The following is a 17,270-nucleotide window of genomic DNA, read 5'->3' as shown; positions in this document are numbered from 1 at the left end:
TTTGTGGTCTGCGGGCCTCTCACTGCTGTGGCCTCTCCCGTTGCGGGGCACAGGCTCCGGACGCGCAGGCTCAGCGGCCATGGCTCACGGGCCCAGCCGCTCCGCGGCATGTGGGATCTTCCCGGACCGCGACACGAACCCGTGTCCCATGCATTGGCAGGCGGACTCGCAACCACTGCGCCACCAGGGAAGCCCCGAGGGGTTCTTTTTGTGTGGGATTGGAGCTAGGTCTTAGTTCAGAGGAACCGTTCCTAATGCCATCAATTTGAAGTCTAGTTGAAAGGTTTTCTAGGCATCTCACCCAGCAGCTACATGGAAATAAAAGTGTTTTATCTGGAAGATGTGTGAAGCTAGAAAAAAAGTGTGCATTGGCAGGCGGACTCGCAACCACTGCGCCACCAGGGAAGCCCCGAGGGGTTCTTTTTGTGTGGGATTGGAGCTAGGTCTTAGTTCAGAGGAACCGTTCCTAATGCCATCAATTTGAAGTCTAGTTGAAAGGTTTTCTAGGCATCTCACCCAGCAGCTACATGGAAATAAAAGTGTTTTATCTGGAAGATGTGTGAAGCTAGAAAAAAAGTGTATAGGTACAAAGCATACTTTGTTAGAGTTTCAGGTGGGGGAAAGAGATTCTCTGTGTTTCTGAATCACACTGTTTTGCCGGTTTCTCTTAAAAAAGGAGAAAATGGGACATTCTAGCTTGACACAAGTGAGAGGAAATCAGCTTGATCCAGCTGTCTGCAGCATCAGAACTGATTGCAGCTGGCTCACCTCTAATTATAGAATCTCTGTTATTGGTGATGTAAGTGGCCAAATCTGTGGTTTGACTTCTATGATCCCTGGTTTTTGAAAAGCTGGTATTTTGAGATTGTGTTTTTCTCTCTGCATAATCAACTAAACAAATTTAAATTAACTCTTGGGGCAAATATAATTAAGGAGCTGCAGATGATACTTTTGTTCCTTTGGCTGACTAGAGTATGCCCTAACTGTGCCTTTGGATGAAACCATTAAATGCTGTTTCCATGGGATCCAGTCTAGAGCATTCAGCTCTGATGTCCTAAGGTATTTGGAGAGGCCAAGGTCAACATAAGCAATTCTGAGTTTCAGAGAAAGTTTATTTCTCTAATGGTTTTGTGTTTAGAGAAGATTTCAGCAGAATTACTGCGTCTCAACTTTACTCTGAACCCTTCATTGATCATTTGCCTTTCTTCCTCTCATTCTCTCCATTAATTCTATTTTTGCACTCTGGTTTAGAGAGAAACAAGTGGTGAGATAAGTTTTCAGTGTCCATGTATCCATCTACTCAGGCTGCTATAAAAAGTAGCATAGACTGGGGGACTTAACAGACGTTTATTTCCCACAGTTCTGGAAGCTGAGAAGTCCAAGGTCAATGTGCCGGCTGATTCCTGTTCCTACTGAGAGCCCTATTTCTGGCTTGTGGATGGTTGTCTTCTTGCTGTGTACTTACATGGTGGATAGTTCTCTGGTCTCTTCTTTTTTAAAAAATTGATTAATTAATTAATTAATTATTTTTGGCTGCGTTGGGTCTTTGTTGCTGTGCATGGGCTTTCTGTAGTTACAGTAGTGAGAGGCCCGCGTACCGCAAAAAAAAAAAAAAAAAAAAAAAAGGCTCCATGCTTCCACGGCAGGGGTCACAGGTTCCATCCCCAGTAGGAGAACTAGGATCCTGTATGCCTTGCAGCGCTGCCAAACCACCCCCCGCCAGAACCCCATAAGCTCTGTTCTGACCTGTTGCCATTCAAAGCCTGTTTAAAACTCTGCCCTGGATGCCTCAATGGAAAGTCTATTCTTTCCCCTTTTATCAGTGATTTATTTGCGCTTAAATAGGTCCATCTTCATTATGTCACAGCAAACATGGGTCATCCAAGTACCTGTTTTAAAATAAATGGTGGCCGGTTTAGAGTGACCTGAAAAGACTTTCACATTCTTTTAAGTCAAATTTAAATGTTATTACAATTTTCTTATCACTGTAAAAAACCCTCAGGTTTAATAAATGGAAATAGGAAGAACTGAATTTGGGTAGCATCGTTGGCCACTGGGAGCAGGTACTGGACGTGTGAAGCTAAGGTCTTGATGACTGCCTGGCAGGAGGGGTTCATCTTCTCAGTTTCGCAGATCGGACTCAGAACTCCAAACACTGAGCGTTAGAAGCTGCTCACTAATCAGCTGTCATAATTTTATTATCATGAACCAGCAGTGCTCTGCTAGCTAACCAAACTGGCTCTGTAATTACTGCTGAGAAAAAAGAAGGAACTCAGGTCAAATATTTTAATACCAAAGATTTTATTTTGGGAGGGTGAGATTTACCCTGACATTTAACTGTGTTTTAGTTGACATTTCTCTACGGCAAGTTTTAATTCTTCAGTTATGTTATATTTTGCAACTGGTTTATTTTGGAGGAGATATCAGAGTGCACAATTTAAATATTTTCTGGCTTTCCTGACAGTTATGTTTTTAATTGCACAGGCGGGTATCCGTTTCTTTAACTGTTTTCCCGGCTAACAATATTTTGGCTCTAATCCGTGGTGTAGAATTTGGGGTCTCAGCCACCTTTTCTTGTGTGTACTGAAGAAGAACCAATACAACTTTTTTCCCATTTTATATTGAAGTATATTTGATTTCCAGTATTATACTAGTTTCAGGTGTACAGCATAGTGATTCAGTATTTTTGCAGATTATACTCCACATGGGAACATATGTGTATGTATAACTGATTCACTTTGTTGTAAAGCAGAAACTAACTGAGCCTGCGCGTCCGGAGCCTGTGCTCCGCAACGGGAGAGGCCACAGCAGTGAGAGGCCCGCGTACCGCAAAAAAAAAAAAAAAAAGATAATGGCTATAATTCCCTGTGCCATGCAGTATATCCTGTTTTATACATAGTAGTTTGTGTCTGTCAATACCATATTGTTAATTTGTCCCTTCCCCTTTCCCTCTCTGCTTTGGTACCACAAGTTTGCTTTCTCTATCTGTGAGTCTGTTTAGAGTCATCATATGATCCAGCAATTTCAATACAACATTTTGAGGGGCTGCTTGGCCAGTGTAAACATCCTCTCTCAGCTCGGAAGTAGAGCAATACATGCTTGTCAGTCTCCACATTTTTCATTGGAGAAAATTAGCCCCACTCCATCTCAGTTGCTTGTTAAAATATACATTTCCACATTTAATCCACGTCTTGACAGCAGGCACCAGGTCATCTATTGCTTTGTCTGTCAAGCACTGTTCCCCTATTCTGGAAGTAGCAACCTTCTTTATTAGAAAATTACTGGCCTGGTTATAGAATGAATGTTTGCGTCCCCCCCTCCCCAAATTTATACCTTGAAGCCCTAACCACCCAGTGTGGCTATTTTTGGAGATGGAGGCACTAAGGAAGTAATTAAGGTTAAATGAAGTCAGGGTGGGACCTTTAAGATCCAGTAGTTCCCAGTGGTCAGGATCTAGGCAAAAGAAATCGGTCTGAAAGAATGAAGCTAATATGCCTGGAAAAGCAGAGATGAGAGAGGGAGAGGGCATTGATTGTGGCCAAGGCCTTGATTCCAGTTGTTTTGCAGGTCCAACTGCGCCTCTTTCCTTCCGGTAATTTCATGGATGAGCCTATTAATTCCATTTAGCCTAAGCTAGTTTAAGTTGGGTCTGTGTCACTTCCAACTTTAAGTTCTGCCTGATACAGGGAGCATGACTTCCAAGCTTAATGGAACTCAGGACTCATAAACATTTGGTGAAATAAGCACACTGCCTGATGGATATGCAGCCCATTCATCCCCCCAAAAAACTTGCATAAAATTGTGCTCCGGCATGATATCAGGAGCAACCCCTTAACACTGTTGTAATTATCTTAAGAATCTTAGGGAAATTGTACATGACATAGTATCTCTTTTCTTAAGATGAACAAGATAAATGGAGGCACTAAGTCTGTTTTTGAGGAATAACATCATGCTTTAGTGAAAGAGAGCATAGGATTGAATTTGAAACCCTGTAGAGTTCAAATGAGGCTCTGGCACTTAGAAAAGTTGTGAGTTCTTCATGGGTAGGCTTGGAGGGCATTATGCTAAGTGAAATAAGTCAGAGAAAAAAACTGTACAATATCACTTATATGTGGAATCTAAAAAAAATACAAAAAACTAGTGAATATAACAAAAAAGCCGGCTCACAAATATAGAGAACAAACTAACAGTGATCAGTGGGGAAAATCACATTAATGTGATTCATTAATTCCAATCTCACTTTTATCATGTGAATTTCAAGGTACCTTGTTCAAACCTTTTTTTCTTGCTGCAATAGAGCTCTGAATATTGCTGCTTGTGGAAATATGCACCTTGACAAGAGGAGTAGGTTGTGGGAAAAAAGTCAAGAATGTTGGCAAGATGGGTCAGCAATTCCATTGGCCTGGGCTGATGGAGATCTTTTATCTGCCATCTAGCTCCAAGCCCAGGGCTCTGGGTGCTTTGTGCAGATAAAAACCAAGGTCAGCCAAGGGTTTGAGTGTTCACAACAGGATCATTTAATTTGGCTCATCCAGTGGTTTATTTGGTTACCAGCATGTTGTCTGCTTCCAGTTTAAATCTATTCTGTTCCAACTTTGGATTTCTCCCTTTAGAGTTTGTGTGTGTGTGTGTGTGTGTGTGTGTGTATATGTGTGTGTGTGTGTGTATGTGTGTGTGTGTGTGAGAGAGGAGGATCACACCACCATTATTAACACATGGTGAGAGCTCAATAAAAATTGCCCTTCCCCACATAATCTTTTCTAAGAGTAGAAATGGCTCACTTGATAAACCCAGAGACAATAAATAGACCAAAGCACAGTCAGGGGCAAAACTGATTCAAAGTGTATTTGCAATGTGCTATCACTCTAAACAACTCCTCTCTTCAAAGCACTTGACTTAAAACTATCCCTTATGAATAAGTGATGTCATCTTTCTGCAGTTCCTACTATAAAGAAGAGCTTTTAGAAAATGTGGTTTCCGTATTGGAGACGGTAAAGAGACAGAGACATTCTAGGGTAGATGCCAGGACTACACTTCCAAGCAAGACCAGCTTGACTGGAAGGAGACAGATGAAAAATTTCACCACCTCTTGAGACTTTGCCTCCTTGACTGTCTTTCTGTTGCTCTGTTAGACATCTTTTTGGCATATTGGAGAGTTAAGAGACTTTGTCATTCATGTATTGCCCAGAATTCATTCACTGAGCTGGCTTGCTTTCCCTCCTAACATCTAGATGAAAATTGGTTGCACGAAGTAAATGTGGGGTTTGGCGGGGGAAGGGAAGGGAAGGTGCGAGGAGCACTCAGGGAGGGAAAGAGGCTGCATACAGCTGGTGAACTTGCAGACAGGGGAGTAGAGTCAATGTTGGCAAAGGCCGAACTCTGGGAAAAGGGATCAAATGCACCTAGTATTTAGAAAGAATAGTCCCTTCTTTCATCTACACTGGCTTGTCTCTTGCCCCTAGAACCTGTATCATTAGTAGAGCAGCTATTTTACCAATTTTTTCTGGATTATAATTTAAATGGGTATTTCTGGACTAGGCAGGATCCTACCCACCCTTGAAAATATTGTTGTACGTGAGTAAATACATTTCTAAAAATGTATTTAGAAAGGGTCTTGTAAAACCAAGCTTGTTCTTAAATTGTTATTTGAAGGATATCTAAAATTCCTACTAGCTTGGTATGGTCAAATTCCAGAAGACCAAAATGAGTTTCTTGGGCTTACTGTGCATACTTTTTGTAATAACTGAATGACAAACGTTTAAATGCATGTAAATAAAAGTCACAAAACATAACCAATACCAGTGAAAATACATTTGATTGGAAGTAAACTTTATATTTATTTTATTACTTGCATACTTATTATAAGATAAAGCACAGATTTTAGTAACTTGACCTTTATATGAACAAGTAGGAAAGAACCAGATATAACCAGAGCTTTTTATAATTCCTATGTGCTGTTAATACTGTTGTATTGAATAATGCACACTGAAAATGGAAATTAAATACCTTACCCCAAACCGAGTTCCAGGGAGATTAGAGATTTAAGATTTTAAAACCAAGCAAACGATCGAAAAAGGAAAAGTGTATTAAAGATTTCTCAAACTTGGGAGGGTGAGGGAAATTAAAGTTTATAACTCTTGAAGAAATCACTTAATAAAAAAGATGTGTAGACAATATTTGTAGAACACCTGTATATTTTAAGTAATAATATATGGCAAGCAAATCAGAAAAAAACTGTAGCAAATATTATTTTAAACATAGGCAAAGGGTAATTCTCTCTATTATATAAAGAATCTATACCAAATATACACACACATACGTAAACTCTTAATCAGGATTTAGTAAGTGACTGGTGAAAATACAATGAGGAGGAATGGTCAACATCATTAGATATTAAGTAAATTCAAAAGAAAACAAATATACAGACTATTTACTCATTCAAAAACTCTGCTTCTTTTAACAAGTTTTTATGATAATATTCCATTCCTAGAGGTATGGGAAATAAAGCCTTCTCATTCACTAAGGGGTATTAAACTGCTGGGCCAATCCATTGGGAAAGCAATTTGATAGCATGAATTGAGGTAGTCATATGCTTTATTTTTTTTTCTTCCAGTTTTATTGAGGTGTAATTGACATATAGCACCATATAAGTTTAAGATGTACGGCATGGGAATTCCCTGGCAGCCCAGTGGTTAGGACTCTGAGCTTTCACTGCTGAGGGCCCGGGTTCAATCCCTGGTCTAGGAACAAAGATCCTGCAAGTCTTGCAGCTCGGCCAAAAAAAAAAAAAAACCACAACACACACACACACACACACACACACACACACAAACATGTACAGCATAATGATTTGACTTGCATACATCATGAAATGATTATCACAAAAAGTTTAGTGAAAGTCCGTCGACCAGGGATTGAACCCATGCCCCCTGCAGTGGAAACACGGAGTCCTAACCACTGGACCACCAGGGAATTCCCAACAACTTTCATATACAACGTACAGCAGTGTTAATTTGTCATGTTGTCCGTTACATCCCTAGTACTTATTTGTCTTATAACTGGAAGTTTATACCTTTTGACTGCCTTATCCAATTCCTTTCCCCACACACACCCCCTCTTGTAACCACAATTCTGATCTCTATGAGTTTGTTTGTTCGTTTTTGAAGTATAATTGACCTACAACACTATGTTAGTTCCTGGTGTACAACATAGTGATTCCATGTTTCTATACATTTCCAAATGATCTTCATGATAAGTCTAGTTACCATTTGTCATTCTACAAAGATATTACATAATTATTGCCTATATTCCCCACACTGTACATTTCATACCCATGACTCATTTATTCTATAACTGCAAGCTTATACCTCTTAATCTCCCTCACTTATTTCTCTCCTCCCCCCAGCTGGTAACCAGATTCTTTAATGCGCTGGTTCCCTTTCCCTGAACTACACTAAACAAAATATTCCTAGGTAAAAACCAGCCTTCATATATTCATAATGGTGTTTTTCATAAAAGTAAAAACTGCGAAACAACCAAGTGTTCAACAACAAAAAGGGTAGTAAGTAAATTTTGATACAATCACTGGATCTGCTCTCATGAGGCTTCAAAATGATGTTTATGGTGACTATATATGGAAAAGTATAGTCTGCGTGATCTCCGTGTATTTAACTCTGTGAGAGAACATTCTGGAAAGAAGCTCAGGGAAGCACTAACAGTAGCTGTCTTTGCTCTCCTGAAGAGACAGGAAGTATGAAAAGTAGTCAAGAATGTGAGATCTGAGTCCAAACTGCCTGGGTTTAAATCCCAGCTCTGCCGCTTGAATGGACGGCTATTTGACTTTGATATGGAAGAGTTGTTGAAATTGGGCATGTTTTAACTTCACTATGATTAGATTTCTCCATCAGTAAATTGGTGGTAAATTAGTACCTATGTCCTGGGAATTTTGTGAGGATTAAATATATTGATACGAATACAGGTAAAGCACTAACAACAATGCCTGGCAAATAGAAAGAGCTCAGTCAATATTAGCTATTTGCTATTTAAATGGTAGAACCAATAAAAGCAGGCGTTTGCTTCCTCTTTTCTACATTTTCCAAATCAACTTTTCTCTCCCGAACATATTACTGTTACATTGGGAAAGAGCAATAAATATTTTTCTGAAGGTCTTGAAAACAGGGTCAGCTGGATTTTCTAGTCATGTAAATTTAACTCGTAATTGGGATATCACGGTATGTAATCAAAGAATGGATAGTTCATGTTGTTGGAATCCAAGAATTGAAATTGGAGTTGCAGTAACAATTGAAATGAACTTTGTGTCTCATTTCATAAGAAGTTAGGATGGTTCAGTTTCCCTAAAGGACTGCTTGCTTCCTTTGGAAAAACTTGTGTCTACATAGTATTCTCTCTCCTCCCCCAACCTCTAGCCTCTAGACTACTCAGTACTTCTCTATAACTCACATGGTTTAGTAAAATTTTTGAAAATATTTACAATAATGGAATAAGCAAATTTGGCGGGGCAAAGAAAGTTTATTAGGGAAAGGGGAGAAGGAGTAAACTATTCAGTACATCTGTTAATTTCTGAACATTTCCAAAGGTACCATGCATAATTTGATTTACCTATAGAGTTATCATTTAAATATTTTTTAAAGTTCCAGGAGCAGGGGCTTCCCTGGTGGCGCAGCTGTTGAGAGTCCGCCTGCCGATGCAGGGGACGCGGGTTCGTGCCCCGGTCCGGTAGGATCCCACGTGCCGCGGAGCGGCTGGACCCATGAGTCATGGCCGCTGAGCCTGCGGTTCGGAGCCTGTGCTCCACAACGGGAGAGGCCACAATAGTGGGAGGCCCGCGTACCGCAAAAAATAAAATAAAATAAAATAAAATTAATAGGCCAACCAATGGGAACTGTGTTTTCAAAGGTTAAACATTTATTTTGTCAACTGTTTAAATGATTTGGGTTCCACTCATTATTTTTCCTGCAGTTTGTGTGTCCTGGAGTCAATGTACATTTCTTTAGGCTTTGCTTAATTGGCGGTGGTCAACTGGTGAATATGTTATTGGCAGTGTAATAAGGAAGGGAAGAATATATTTTTAGCGAATATTTTTGGGTCGCCTTAGAATGCTGTTGGCTATTCCTACAAACCCTGATTCTACCAACTGTGAAATAGAGACATTGCTAAGCTGTGGGAGACCTTTAGTGTTTTGATACCATCTTGGAAGCAAACAAGAGTGAGGAATACTTGATTGCTACAGTCTGCCTTGTCTTCTCTTGTACATTCAAATGTGGAGCCTGCCCCCCACCTCACAAGACAGAAGAGTGGTGACAAGCAGCAGCTCCGGTAGTCAGTGGAAGAAAGGAGTTGGAGGTACAGAGTGCCGGCTGGGTGGGAACCCCCGATGGGTTAGAATTAGGAGGAAGGAGCATCCAGCCTGGAATGCTTACTTTTCTATTAATAATGAAACTGTTGACGTTATCATTATCTTGACTCTTATCACGGTTATTAATCTTAAGCTTTCTCAGCTGTCTGCTGCTGCTGGAGAAAATAAACCGAGTGGTTCTTTTTTTTTTTTTTTTTTGTGGTCTGCGGGCCTCTCACTGCTGTGGCCTCTCCCGTTGCGGGGCACAGGCTCCGGACGCGCAGGCTCAGCGGCCATGGCTCACGGGCCCAGCCGCTCCGCGGCATGTGGGATCTTCCCGGACCGCGACACGAACCCGTGTCCCCTGCATTGGCAGGCGGACTCGCAACCACTGCGCCACCAGGGAAGCCCCGAGGGGTTCTTTTTGTGTGGGATTGGAGCTAGGTCTTAGTTCAGAGGAACCGTTCCTAATGCCATCAATTTGAAGTCTAGTTGAAAGGTTTTCTAGGCATCTCACCCAGCAGCTACATGGAAATAAAAGTGTTTTATCTGGAAGATGTGTGAAGCTAGAAAAAAAGTGTATAGGTACAAAGCATACTTTGTTAGAGTTTCAGGTGGGGGAAAGAGATTCTCTGTGTTTCTGAATCACACTGTTTTGCCGGTTTCTCTTAAAAAAGGAGAAAATGGGACATTCTAGCTTGACACAAGTGAGAGGAAATCAGCTTGATCCAGCTGTCTGCAGCATCAGAACTGATTGCAGCTGGCTCACCTCTAATTATAGAATCTCTGTTATTGGTGATGTAAGTGGCCAAATCTGTGGTTTGACTTCTATGATCCCTGGTTTTTGAAAAGCTGGTATTTTGAGATTGTGTTTTTCTCTCTGCATAATCAACTAAACAAATTTAAATTAACTCTTGGGGCAAATATAATTAAGGAGCTGCAGATGATACTTTTGTTCCTTTGGCTGACTAGAGTATGCCCTAACTGTGCCTTTGGATGAAACCATTAAATGCTGTTTCCATGGGATCCAGTCTAGAGCATTCAGCTCTGATGTCCTAAGGTATTTGGAGAGGCCAAGGTCAACATAAGCAATTCTGAGTTTCAGAGAAAGTTTATTTCTCTAATGGTTTTGTGTTTAGAGAAGATTTCAGCAGAATTACTGCGTCTCAACTTTACTCTGAACCCTTCATTGATCATTTGCCTTTCTTCCTCTCATTCTCTCCATTAATTCTATTTTTGCACTCTGGTTTAGAGAGAAACAAGTGGTGAGATAAGTTTTCAGTGTCCATGTATCCATCTACTCAGGCTGCTATAAAAAGTAGCATAGACTGGGGGACTTAACAGACGTTTATTTCCCACAGTTCTGGAAGCTGAGAAGTCCAAGGTCAATGTGCCGGCTGATTCCTGTTCCTACTGAGAGCCCTATTTCTGGCTTGTGGATGGTTGTCTTCTTGCTGTGTACTTACATGGTGGATAGTTCTCTGGTCTCTTCTTTTTTAAAAAATTGATTAATTAATTAATTAATTATTTTTGGCTGCGTTGGGTCTTTGTTGCTGTGCATGGGCTTTCTGTAGTTGCGGTGAGCAGGGGCTACTCTTCATTGTGGTGCACGGGCTTCTCATTGCGGTGGCTTCTCTTGTTGTGGAGTACGGGCTCTAGGCGCATGGGCTTCAGTAGTTGTGGCACGCGGGCTCAGTACTTGTGGCGCATGGGCTTAGTTGCTCCGTGGCATGTGGGATCTTCCTGGAACAGGGATCGAACCCGTGTCCCCTGCATTGGAAGGCAGATTCTTAGCCACTGTGCCACCAGGGAAGTCTCTTTGGCCTCTTCTTATAAGGGCACTGATCCCATCATGAGGATCCCACCCTCATGACCTCATCCAAACCTAGTTACTTCCAAAGGCCCCATCTCCAAATACCATCACATTGGGTGTTAGAGCTTCAATGTATGAACTTCAGGGGGCACAAATATTCAGCCCATAATAGTCAGGAAAACCTTGGTTAGTTAGAACTTAACAAACTAACTCTCAACTTGTCACTTTAAGAGAAGGAGACACATCACAGATTGTCTTGGCTAGAAGGTATATTAAGTAGCCCTAAGATGGTCATCCACCTGGCATCAGGTATCATCTTTGTGTTTGGTAGCAAGCCATCATGATTAATGGTGAGAACGTTGCTCGAACACTGAAATATCTTAAGATATTCGTCAGTCAACATACAGTATGTTTTCTAAACACATTCATAAACCCAGACTCATAAACCACAAAGGTTTTCCATTTGTTTTGGGGTGAAAAGATTTTAATTACAAGCAAGCTGGGAATTTTATATACACAGTATGCTTCATTCCCTGAATGTTTAAGCAAGATATTGTCTGGCTATTATAAAAATATCCAACTTCTATTTTGACTTTTCAGATAGATAGCTGTTGGACAAATTTAACTGTGCTTTACCTCCACACCGATCTGTTATTAAGCGATCATCAATCCTGACTCAGAAAATGTCTCTTTTCCTTGATCCATTAGCAAGCAGAGCCTAAGGCGAGAATTGAAGTGCTGAAACTTTTAGAGGTATAAATCTGGGGCGGCAAGGCTGAGGAAGAAGGCAAGTGGGCCAAAGAAAGATGTAATGTTGTGTGACTTGATATATTTTCATACTGGCTACCATGTCCCAATGAGTCACAAAGAGAATTGGCAAGTCATTCAGGAAGCATGCTCACTTAGCATGAAGGACCCTCCCGAAGGGCTATGAGGAGGACATGCACCTCAAGGTGGTCCAGACAAGTGGGAAAGGAAGGCAGATTATCCATCTGACACTCTCCTGTCCCCCATTTCCCACTGGTCAAGTTTCACTATGTAGGGACTTAACTCTCCACATTTATGGACTGTGCCATCAGTCCCCTGGGAAGCAGAGGAAGCCACTGCCTGACATTCATGTCCTAAAAGGCAGGAGTAATTTGCATGAGGGTCATGGGGACATGGAGGCCTGAGAATTTAACTCCTACCTTCCATTTCAGGGAATTTAGTGGAGCAGTGGTGTGGTCCAGGAGATAGCCGTTGCCTTAGAAAGCAGAGGGCAGTCAGCCCATTGGAGTTGGCATACAAGGTTCCACGTGATACAAATTCCTGCTGTCCAGTTTGAAACTTTGTAACATGAGAACTTTAGAAAAAGTAAAAATATAGAAGAAAAAGCATGAAAATGATTACTGTTTAGGAAAATACACTTATTCATAAACAGTCAGGATTCTCCCTAGAAACAGAGCCAATAGGAGATATCTATATCTACATCTACATCTTTCTATATGTCTATCTATCAACATACATATAACTACAGAGATTATTGTAAAGAATTGGCTTATACAATCACAGAGGCTGGTAAATCCAAAATCTGCAGGTTGTCCTCCAGTGGTGTAGGTCTCTCTGTAGAGACCTACAGAGAGCTAATGTTTCAGTTCGAGATTGTCAGGCAGAAAGAGCCAGTGTCACATGAAGTCTGAAGACAGTCAGCTAGAAAATTCTCTCTTACCTTGGGGGAGGGTCTTTTTGTTCTATTCAGGCTTTCAACTGATTGGACGAGACCCACCCACATTACTGAGGGCAATCTGCTTACTCTTACTATTAAAATGTTAATCTAATGGAATGTTAAAGTGTAGCAATTTAAATGTTAATTTCATCTAAAAAAACACCTTCCAGAAACACACAGAATAATGTTTGACCAAATATCTGGGCATCCTGTGACCCCATCAAGTTGACCCATAAAATTAACCATCAAAAGCGGTCATCTGTCTTACTGGAAAGTTCTGTGTGAAACAGTAGGAAGGTATTAAAGCTAAGCAGTTCTGAATTCAAGCCCAGGCTCGGCCAGTTATTAGCTTTTTGACCCTAGGTAAGTCAACTTACGCCTTTGGGTCTTGGGCTCCTCATCTATAAAATGTGGGGTTAGATGTCTAAGGACTTGATAAGTCCAAAATTTTCTGATTATATAATTCTTGGTTCTTACCTACAAAAGCTGTGTTATAAAGAGATTAGAGGCCATAGTCTACCTACAGTTAAAGCCAAACACAAGAAATTTATGTAAACTTGTAAAGCAAGATAAATTTATGTCAGCTAGATGGTAGAACCTCCTGATTTACTGAATGGGATGAGAAAGACTGAAAATGGAACTAGATTAGAAAAGGACAAGTGTTGGAACATTCAGTGAGATGCAGTTTTCTCTCCTGTTCTGTCTTTTGTGACTACACTATAAGACCAATGGCATTTAGTTTGCCAATTCTCTTTCTGAGTTCTTTGTGATAATTTTCTTCTCACCTTTCTCTTCTTGTCCCAGTTGTTTTCTGTCCTGTTGCCTTTGTGTGGGAGTAGAGGTGTTAGCGCACAGAATTTAGCCCTAAATGTACTGCCAGCTATAAGAAAGCATACATCTTCTTAGATAATGATCATCAGGTCTGAGTATATGTAACAATTATAAGGAGATTATACTGTAGGTGGTATACATACATGAATAATAATAAGTATTGGTATTAATATGGCAAGTCGGCTCTGTTATTCCAGTCTGAGAGTATGTGAGATTGATAGGTTTGGTAACTTTGCATATAAAATAGTAAACTTGAGAAATAGCAGATATTTGGTCATTTGGGTGCAAAAATTTATTTTTGTTTTTTAAAATCCAAATATGCCTACTTAAGGCAGTTTATTCTCCAGCCAGTCAATTTGCCATCCTCTGTGCAGGATACCGTTGGTGCCCAAACCACATTCTCTAGAAACTCCTCTCCCTGTTCATACATCAGTGGTGCCGAGAGACTTTTCTCTCTGTGGCTAGCTATTTCTAATTTTAACTGAAGTGACCGTGTGTGTGGCAGCCGTATTTCACAGTGGGCACAGTAAAACAGAGAAAGCCAAACTGGAGGGAGAGGGAGCGGGGAGGAAGAAAGGGAGCGGGAGGGGAGGGGAGAGGAGAGGAGAGCAGAGGAGGAGAAGGGGAAAACAGACTCAGCCCTGAGGAGGACAAACGAGAAATGGCAGAAGAGCACAAGGCAATTGTTAGTTCATGTCCTTGCACCTTGTATCTAAAGTAAAGATTGCGAAGGGAAATTCATTGGTTAGATCCAGCCCGTAGAAACATTTTGTTCGATCTACATAGCTTAAAAAAATAATTTGCAACTGAGGGATTTTATATAAAATATCCATATTCATAACTTGTTTTTTAAAAAGCGTATGTTCTGGCAACTTTTGACCCACATTCCGTCATAGCAACGGGCTGCAGGTGAGCTGTAGGTAGCTCCTTTAGACAGAACAGGAGCTCCGTCCAGTCACCGCCACCCGCAGTGACTCCTTCCCACCTGCTTCACTGGCTTAGGATGGCTGCCTGGCCTCTCTGGACTTTTGAGTTAAAGACCTTTGCAGGAGTCTCTTCTATGGTCTAATCACCTTTAAATACTTTTCTCTCTAACATAGGTGCCAACGACTAACTGTGACTGATGCATAGAGATATTGCTGGAAACAGGCCTGCTCCAAACAATGGAGGGCTCTGGAGCAATACAGGTATTTAAAAGCAGTAAAGCGAGTTAGCAGGCTGTCAAGTAAAATCCATTCTACCCTCTCCCTGCGGCACATAGAGAGAGACAGACAGACAGACAGAAGAAAGATTTTAATTTTTTTCCTTCTGATTAGTGTTCATCAAAAATTATGGGATATAGATTCAAAAAAATTATGGGATATAGAGAAAATATTCATTAAAAAAATTTATCCCATAACTCTCCTGTGTAGAAACACTCAGTGCTAGTTGTAAATTTCTTTTCTGTGCATAATATATTTGTATAGTTGAGCTTATGTGTATATACAATTTTGCATCCTGGTTTTTAAAAATAGCATAATATCTTGATAATTTCCCAGAATCATTAAAATATTCTTAGCAAATATAACTCATGACTGTGTAATAACTCATAATCTAGGCATACCTTTTATCTTTCATCATTATCCCATTTTTAGATATTTAGGTGAATTCCAAATTTTTGCTCTTATAAATAACATTGTGATTAATTTTTTCATTAAAGTCAGTACTAGTACTCTTTATAAAGAATTTCCTATTTATTTGTGGCACTTCTTTTGCCATATTTGGAGGCTGTCCTACTTAAAGACAGGTTAGTTCTGAAGATTGTGTTTAAGTCCACTTGTTTTTACGTCCAAAAGACCCAGCAAAAACTAGTGCCATCTGTTGCCAGTAGGCAAAGACAAGGGACCTTGCTCTGGCTGGTGGTTTTATTTATTTTTGTCTAGGTCTCTAGGCTGAACATTCATGAGCTGGTGAGTTTATGTTCTGATTTCTTAGATATTGAATTTGCTTTTGTGCTATTCACTAGTGCTCCCCAGTTATCCAATTCTGTACCTTATTTTTATTCAACTAACATGTTCTGATTGTATACACACAGAACACATTTATTGCAAAAATATGAAAAACATTGGAAATTCTGAAGAAGAAAGTTAAAGTTAAAATGATCAGTAACTGTACTGCATTTAAGCTTTTGATATATTTTTATCCCAGTGGGTATTTGTGTGTGTTTGTACTTTGCCCCACATAATCAGACTTGTACTTTATATACATTGTATCCATGGAAGTCATCCTGGAGTGATCAGTCCTGGTGGTATCAGTTTCACATCTGGGTGTGTGAGTAACTCTTGTTTTCTGTGGACCATCTCTTTGCCCTGTGTCCTATCACTTTGCCAATCATACGATCGGGTGACAATGATAATGAAATTGGTGCATGAAGTATATTTCGTGGTCCATGAAGAAGGCAGAGGTAAATTGAAACTCCATGTTACATCTACTAACTCTGTGACCTTGGACAAAGTTTATCCCCTCAGAGCCTTTGTTTCTAGCCCTATAAAACAGAATAAATAATAATAGCTACTTTACAGGGTTGACATGTGGATCAAATGGAATAATGGATACGAAAAGCAAAATGTGACCTGTTCAGCCCTGTAGCCCTGTTGGCTGAGAACTAAAAAAAGATTTTTTAAAGTGGAAAAATGGCAGAGCAGCATGTGAAAACAAATATCAGGGCACTCTTAGCTACAAAAGCCTCGAATCCAATACCTTCTTCCATTTAGGGGAAGCTTTGAGTTTTGCAATACTGGCTCATCTTTTAGACCTTGTCCATTTTCAGCACTGGTTTAGAATCTTATGGAAATTTTACCTTTGTAAGCAGCAGCAGCAGAGTTATATAGTATACATTAACTCATTTGTTCATTTACTCGTGTATTCCTTAAATAAAATATTATGCGTATCTTACTGTGTGTCAGTTACTCTGCAAAACTCTAGGGATACAATGTAAGTAAGGCATAGAAATTGATCTTCAGGAGTACACACAGGTGTAGGAAATAGTTCTATAAGCACAATCTTATGTTCATTGTACTGATGCAAACGACCTTCTGGGGAAACGAAGGTAAGGAAGCAGTCAATTCTGAGTGGCAGTAGTGGGGAGGAGGGCTTGGAAGAGCCCCAAAAAAGTGACAGTGGAATAAGTCTTATATATACAAAGAATGAAGAGTTGTCCTTCTTGGCTAGGAGAACAACATATGCAAAGGCCAGAGAAGCCATGCTTGGAGAAGAAAGAGGGAATAATGGGGAAGCCTAGAACAGAGCAGGTAAAAGAAAATTTTGTAGGAAATGAGGGAGAGGGACTTGAGTCTGGGGTTTGGGGTGGATGTGTCTTTGTCTGCCCAGCAACTCAGTGAACTCTCTCTCCTATTCTTAGTTCAAGTCATTTCAATAGAGCTGACCCATCTCCTGCCTCGAGTGACAGTAGATGTGGCTTTCAGAAAAATTGGGAAAATTAGTTATTTAATAAAAATATCTTGTGGGGCTTCCCTGGTGGCGCAGTGGTTGAGAGTCCGCCTGCCGATGCAGGGGACACGGGTTCG

General features: G+C 40.4%; 1 protein-coding gene across 9 annotated transcripts in view; it reads left to right on the top strand.

Annotated features, from left to right (window-relative positions):
- FAM13C (family with sequence similarity 13 member C) overlaps nucleotides 1–17,270 on the top strand; it is a 401,019-nt gene that overhangs the window by 230,421 nt on the left and 153,328 nt on the right. For all 9 annotated transcript variants that reach the window (XM_028482088.2, XM_028482086.2, XM_055081352.1 and 6 more), the window contains one exon: nucleotides 14,805–14,891. The gene's annotated coding sequence lies outside the window, so the exon portion shown is untranslated. The remainder of the gene's footprint in view (nucleotides 1–14,804; nucleotides 14,892–17,270) is intronic.

This window comes from Physeter macrocephalus, chromosome 20, assembly GCF_002837175.3.
Source record: "Physeter macrocephalus isolate SW-GA chromosome 20, ASM283717v5, whole genome shotgun sequence".
Lineage (NCBI taxonomy): Eukaryota > Metazoa > Chordata > Mammalia > Artiodactyla > Physeteridae > Physeter > Physeter macrocephalus.
This window is presented reverse-complemented; position numbering and strand designations above follow the sequence as displayed.